Source organism: Gracilinanus agilis, unplaced genomic scaffold (assembly GCF_016433145.1).
Source record: "Gracilinanus agilis isolate LMUSP501 unplaced genomic scaffold, AgileGrace unplaced_scaffold45836, whole genome shotgun sequence".
NCBI lineage: Eukaryota > Metazoa > Chordata > Mammalia > Didelphimorphia > Didelphidae > Gracilinanus > Gracilinanus agilis.
This window is the reverse complement of record NW_025380062.1, coordinates 1-7,300: the sequence shown is the minus strand read 5'-3', so window position 1 is coordinate 7,300 and position 7,300 is coordinate 1. Positions and strand designations below refer to the sequence as shown.

The 7,300-nt window shown below is 38.3% G+C and overlaps 1 pseudogene; it reads right to left on the bottom strand.

Moving 5' to 3' along the window:
- Positions 1-5,506: 5,506 nt before the first annotated feature.
- On the bottom strand, positions 5,507-5,972 carry LOC123255404 (annotated as a pseudogene).
- Positions 5,973-7,300: the final 1,328 nt, after the last annotated feature.

Sequence of the window (7,300 nt, the reverse complement as noted above, 5' to 3'; positions counted from 1 at the left end):
CTCCCTTTTTTTGACCTCCCCACTCCCCTGCTCCCCTTGGTTTATCCTTTCTAACTTTCTCAGAAGGGTTAGATAAGAGTTTTATTTCCCAATGGATAGTATAGCTACTCTTCCCTCTCCGGGTTGATTACACTGAGAGTAAGGTTTGATTATTACCTCTTTATGCTCTCTTCCTCTCCTTCTTATAATAGTATTTTTCCCCTCTCCCTCCCATGCCCTCTTTGTGTGTAATAGAATATTCTATTTTCTTATTCACTCAAGTTTCTCTTGGTGTCCCCTGCTATTTACCCCCTCTTTCCCATCCCCCACGCCATCTTAGATTATTTAGTGTTCTACCCTCACCCTGTGAATTATTCTTCTGATTACTATAATAGTGAATATTATAATAGTGAAAAAAGTTCACTACAGAGAATTTTATATAACATTTCTCTATATAGGAATACAGATAATTAGATCTCACTGAGGCCTTTAAAAAGGCAAATTTAAAAATCATAAGTTTTCTTTCTTTTCCCTCTGTATCTTATTTACCTTTTCAGGTTTCTCTCGATTTTTGTGGTTCAATATCAAACTTTCCATTTAGCCCTCGTCTTTTCTGTGCAAATACCTGAAATTCTTCAATTTTGTTGAATGCCCATACTTTCCCCTGGAAATATACAGTCAATTTTGATGGGTAGTTGATCCGTGGTTGCAGGCCCAGCTCTCTTGCCTTTCTGAATATCGTATTCCAAGCCTTGCGATCTTTTAGCGTGGAGGCTGCCAGATCCTGTGTGATCCTGATTGGTGCTCCTTGATATTTGAATTGTCTCTTTCTGGCTTCTTGTAAGATTTTTTCTTTTGCTTGAAAACTCTTGAATTTTGCAATAATATTTCTAACTGTTTTCTTCTCTGGATCGAATGTAGTGGGTGTTCTATGAATCCTTTTGATGTCTATATTGCCCTCTTGTTGTAGGACTTCAGGGCAATTTTGCTCAATAATTTCTTTTAGTATGGAGTCCAGGTTTCTGTTAATTTCTGGTTTTTCTGGAAGACCAATTATTCTCAAATTGTCTCTTCTAGAGCGGTTTTCTTGGTCTGTCACTCTCTCATTGAGATATTTCATGTTTCCTTCTATTTTTTCAGTCTTTTGACTTTGTTTTATTTGTTCTTGTTGTCTTGAGAGATCATTAGCTTCCAATTGCTCAATTCTAGCATTTAGGGATTGATTTTCGGCTATAATCTTTCGGTTTTCGGCCATAATCTTCTGGTTTTCGGCCATAATCTTCTGGTATTCCTTTTCAATCTAGTCATTTCTGGTGTTCAATTGCAAGATTCTACCTTTTAAACATTTATTTTCTTGCCAGATCTCTTCCATTTTCCTCAAAATCTCAGTTTTGAACTCTTCCATAGCTTGTGAGGAGTCTTCCTTATTTGAGGAGGGTCCGGATGCTTGTTTGTTCTCCTCCTCTGTTTGCTGGGTTGCCTGGATTTTCTCTGTGTAAAAGTTGTTGAGTGTTAAAGACTTCTTTTTCTTGTTGTTATTCTTTCTCTTCTGAGCTTCCTGAGACTGGGTAGCCATCATTAGCCCAGCAGCTTCTCAGGTTTATCCTCGCGCTCAGTGTCTTTCCGCGGTCTATTGGCTCCTGAGGTCTGAGTTCTGGTTTTTTCCAAGGTCAAGCCCCCTGGTGGACCCCCTTGCTTGATCCTCTGCAGGAGGTTCCTTTACAAGTCTCAGGGCGCTGCTTCCACAGTCGTATACCCGTCTGCACTGGTTCCCCACTCAGGTTTTCAGAGCTTTAGTTCCTGGCTGTGTCTGTCTCCACCCACGCCTCCGCCCCTGCCTGTGCTCTCAGCCCGCGCTCTGCGCCCAGTGTCCACTCTCTGCTCCCGCGCTCAGATTTTGCGTGAGTTCTTTGGCTTACTGGGGTCCTAAATCTTGCTGCTCTCAGGAACAGGCCCTAGAGCTGCCAATGACTCGATGGGTGCCCCAAATTTGCTCTATTTCTTTTTAGCTGGCTTCGGCGCTATAGATGTTGTGTGTGGAGGGGTTGGGGTTGGGGCGGTTGCTCAGTCCGCAATTTAGTGAGAGCTGTTTCACCCCTTTATAGTATGGAAATGCCTCGATTCCACGTACCTTCCACGCTGTGCCCTGTTGTGGGGTTCCTCCGTTCGTCTGGACTTGTTTTTATGTCCCCTTGAGGAGTTTTGTGTGTTTCGGTCAGGAGAGGTTAAGAGCTGCTTCTTACTCTGCCGCCATCTTAACCCAGAACTCTAATTGCCTAGTTCTTAAGATTCTTCTGATTTTGAACTAATACTAGTATGATTCTAAGACAAAAGATAAGGATTTTAAAAATAACTCATATATATGCCTGAGAACTTGAACTGTACAAGGAAAGCTAGATGATGGCATCTCTTCTCACTTACATCTTAATTCTCATAGAAACACTTTTTCCCTATGCTTTGACATTCAGATACTTCTTGGTAAAAAACAAATAGAAGTATAATTTAATTTAATTCAACAAATATTTATTAATTGCCTTCTATGTGCAAGACAATGCTAAAATAAAAAGCAAAGAGTCTCCATAACGAACTACTTTCTGGCCATCTCTATGCCAAGCTGGTCTCTAGCTTTCACAAAGCCATCAGAGCTAAAGATGACCATGAGATCTGATTGGAAAACTTAAACATTATCTTTCTTTATTTTAGATTCACTTTACCACTTAACCATTTCCCTATTACAATACTTTCTGATCCATCCCTTACACTCCTGCCCAAGCACACACTCCATCCTTTATCCACTCTTTGATTTTCTACTCTGAGACGAGTAATCAGATCAATACCACCATTCCTGGCAATCAATGCCTTTAAGATTAATCACCAATCACTCTGATTTTCCTATCTAAAACACTTATCAGGACTCCAGTCCTTTATATGGACTGTCTGACCTATCTGAATGCAAACTCCTTGGTGGAAGGAACTGTGCTTACTTTTATTTTTATCCTGCCACATCATAAGCATTTAATTTTTTAAAATGTATTCTTTCCTTTGTTCATTTATTGTGGAAATATACAACATCTATGTAGATAGGCAAATAAAATTTAATTTCAACAGAGTGATGGAGAAAAAAGATCACAAGACATCAGATTCTATTTTTTCTCATCTAGTTGAAGTTTACTTTGATCAGAAGATTGAGTAAAGCTGACAGTTCCAGAAGATATTGAAATAAATGTAGCAGATGCTATAACATAAATTGTTATGTCTCTAAAATGCTGGTATTATAAAGATTTCTCAAAGTCTCTCACATTTCAAAGAAAAAAATTTTTTAAAAAGCTTCTAATTTTTAACACATTCTTAATGTATAGCTCAAAGTTCTGTGCTCTGGATTTATACATAACTGATCAAATCCTTCACATGTCAATATATCTTTAGCTTATATTTCTGCACCCAGAATTTGCTACATAAAATTTCATTTTTATCTCCTATATTGGACAACATGATTGTGGGTTCAAAAGTTCTCCTATATTCCATACAAGTGACAAATATACTTATTAGTTGTAGGATTGCTTTTATTCCACTACATAAAACATAGAGAAAATCCAAAGTACTCTCATAGGATTCCATAAACAATGAAGAAAACACATAAATACATATACAAACTTACAACTAATTAATATAATAATCCCCCTTTGGTGGGATTCAATTGTCCACTGAAGTTCCAAAGTATTCTAAACTAATAGAAACCATCATTATGAAATCTTCTCATTTGGATGATCCAATGAGTTACTCATTGCTCATTAGGACTCTTTGCACTTCTTTTTGGCAAGCACACCAATGAACTCCTCAACCTGTCTTCAAGGAAGGGAAACAGGAAAAACTCCAAACTTTCCTCATTTCCCACTCAGATACATTCATTTGGGATTTCCTTAACGACTTGACTATGCTAGATGATTTTTGTGTGTGTTGTCATTCTCCATTAGATTATAGTTCCTCCAAGGCAGGGACTACCTTTTTTCATGTTTGTGTCATCAGCACTTAGTATAATGCTCGGCATATATGCATTTAATAAATTTACTTTACTATTATTTACATTGTCGGAAGAACGGGAATAGCAAAGGAAATAAGTAACTAGCACCCAACATAGAACTAATGACGAGAAAAGAAGAATGATGCATGGCATTTTTTTTTGGTTCATTCATATATTTTATTTATCCATTCAAAAATAGCAATATAAGGGATTTTTGAGAGGATCCCAAGGTCATATCTTCCGTTTCACAGCCTAATTTAAATACACAGATTAAATTAAAGTGCAATGGGAGGAGATGATTTCCATGCAAGGAAAAGAAAATTCGTTGTTGTCCTGTGAAGGAAAATCCTTTTCAGGTTAGTATCTGCACAGAGATTTCTTATTTGTGGATGGCTTTACTTAGTCTTTATAAAAATATGACAGCATTGTATAAACTTCTTTCAGTGTCTAGGTAAAGTCTAGTATTGGGATACCTTGTCAATAGAACATAACAGGATACAGCTTACAGAAGAACCTCAAATCTGTGACTTCCACTGAGTCAAAGCGTGAAAGAATGACACTGATCTATGGAACAAACATACCGAAAGAAAACCCCAGAGGAACAGGATAAAAATCATACATGGTGTACAGTAATCAAAGAATTTAAATCTGGGAAGGCTCTTAAAATTATCATTTTATCACCTAGTACCTTCATTTTGTAGATAAATCATACTGAGGCCTTGGAGAAGTGTCCAAAGTCACCCACTAAATCAGTGGAAGAGTAGGGAACAAAATTCCAGCTTCCTGATTTCTGGTACAAAGTTTTGTTATATTTTGGGTCTGTTTTTCATTCTAATTGTGCTCCCTCCCTAATAATATAATAATAATAGATGGTCATATTCTTAAGTTTTTGGTCATATGGTCTAGTGATCTGCAACTGGGTGATGTATTTTTGTATAAAAAATTCCTAAGGCATATATGATCCTTAGGGGAGGGTAATAAATTTGAATCTAATTACGAGGAACCTCATGTTAAGTAAGACAGTTAAAAGGTATAGCTGTAGATCAGAATAAGGAAAACCAGTTTTTCTATGAATATACTCGACAATATCCTATACTACTCAGTAGAGATGGAACTGAAAACAGTACTAAGCAGAAAAATATTAGGAAAAATTGAAAAATGAAACCAGACTGCATTACCTTTAGGTTGGATGTTGACAACTAGTAAGGCTGATCTAGAATTGTATAGCACTTTCAAAGAACACAGAAAATGACAATGAAGTGACAGGATATGAATGAATATTTCTGTGGGGGTCTCCTGGTCTAGTAAAGGAAAATACACATAAAGAGTAGGATGTATACATTGTCTGAAGCCTGAAATAAGTGGCTCTGAGTTCTGATCAGCTTTCTCCCAGAGCTGGCTGCTGCCCAGTGGTGTGTGCCAAGTCATATTCCCGCCATTACCAAAGATGATATTCTCCCATTTAACTGATATTTCTAAATTACAGAAAGGAGGTAGGATAAAGTTTCAGGTTTCTGATAAAGGCTGGATGTTATGAATTCTGGACAAAGTGACCGGCATCTTGGTTTCTCCTGGGGCTGGAGCTTTTTGTGATTGGCTGGGCATGGGCTATTCTCTCTTTGAACTTCTACTGCAGGTATTTTTCTTCTTTGGAGTAGTATTTTGCAAAAGCAGACATCAATGGACAAGCAGCCATGGCCATCCCTCCAAAACAAAATAAAACAGCTCCTGATAGTTTACAGGTGTCTAAAGCTCCGTTAAACTGGGAATCCACCATTACAAAAATCTCCCTCTCCAATGGCTTCAATTTTGGGGGGTACCAGAAAGCCCACTGCCAGAACAGTCAATTCTAAGATCAGGAAGACTGTGCCAGGGAAGAGTGTGACCTTCCAGAGACCTGAACTCCACCTATGAAGTGATCTCTGGAACTGAAAATCATCCTCATACTCCCAATGGAAGCAGTCCAGTCCTCCTAAAACGGATGCCAGTAGAAAAGGACACCATCCCATTGATATCCTCTCTCAGGCACATTCTGTGCTTGTTCACTACAAGAAATCAGTCTTCTTGGCTTTGATGTCCTCCTCCTCTTCCTGGTGACTATCCTTTGGACTCTCTCTTTCTAAGGGCTCCTCTTTCCAAGCCTGTCTCCTCAGATCCCCCTGATCTGCAGAGCAAGTGCAAATATCTTGCTGGGGTCTCATCGCTGCTGGCACCCGCCTCTGTCGCGGCTATCGGCACTGCAGCCCACCGATACCTCCATGGCATATTTTTAAAAATAAGTTAACTATGATGCTGGGGATGATAGTAATAGTATTGATTTGTGACTTACTTCACATGGACTGTCTCATTTGATCCTACAAACTACCACGTGAGGCAGAGGCGTTGCTTTCTTATCCAAATCTGATTTCATACTGTGATTTCAGACTCTCTCCATTTATTGCACAGCACCAATATGTCTTTAACCTGTTTTCTTAGAGAGATGTCAGACTCAGAGAGCTTAACTGTTTTTCACATTGTCAGACAGATAATAGCTGTTAGAGGATAGATTCAAATCTAGGTCTCCACTGACCAAAATTCAGCACTTTTCCTTGTCCAGGTCATTTTTAGTTCTGCTGCTTCTGACACTCCACCTTCCAAACGAGATACCTGAGATCATATCCTAGAGGAATGGGAGCTATTGGCTCTGAATTCCCTGGCATGAACCACCTCATTTTCACCCTGCCATGTCCAAGGGTGACATCACTTCTCAACCTTCCCATTACTTCTTAATTCTTTATATAAGAATTGTAGTTAAATCAATAATGCAATTGTCTCTGTAAAAGGTATTTTAATGGACGATCCCATTGTTCTTCTTAGCATCTCTTTTGCCTCCCAGATCAAAATGATCTTCCCTGGAAGTTATTCACACACACACACATACACACACGTGTGTGTGTGCATTTTCTCTCCCAGTAAAATGTGTAAACTTTGAAATTAACATCCAATATTCTAAGTATTATATTTAATAAGATTTATTAATAATCATTAAGTTAAAATGCTAGAGCAAAGAGCAGCCCCACATGCGGGGAAAAAAGAGGAAGAGACGGAGTTACTACAACTTATAAACAAGCAACACAAGCACACAACTTGGACGAAGGGAAAGGGATGCTGGGAGATGAAGTCCAAGAGTACAAGATTTCTAATTATACAGATGTAGGCTACATGAAGGCAGTTCCTATTTTGTATCTGTATTCGCTTTGTGTATAAGTGCTTAAAACTTTTTTCATTCATTTGTTTATATATATATATATATATGTATAT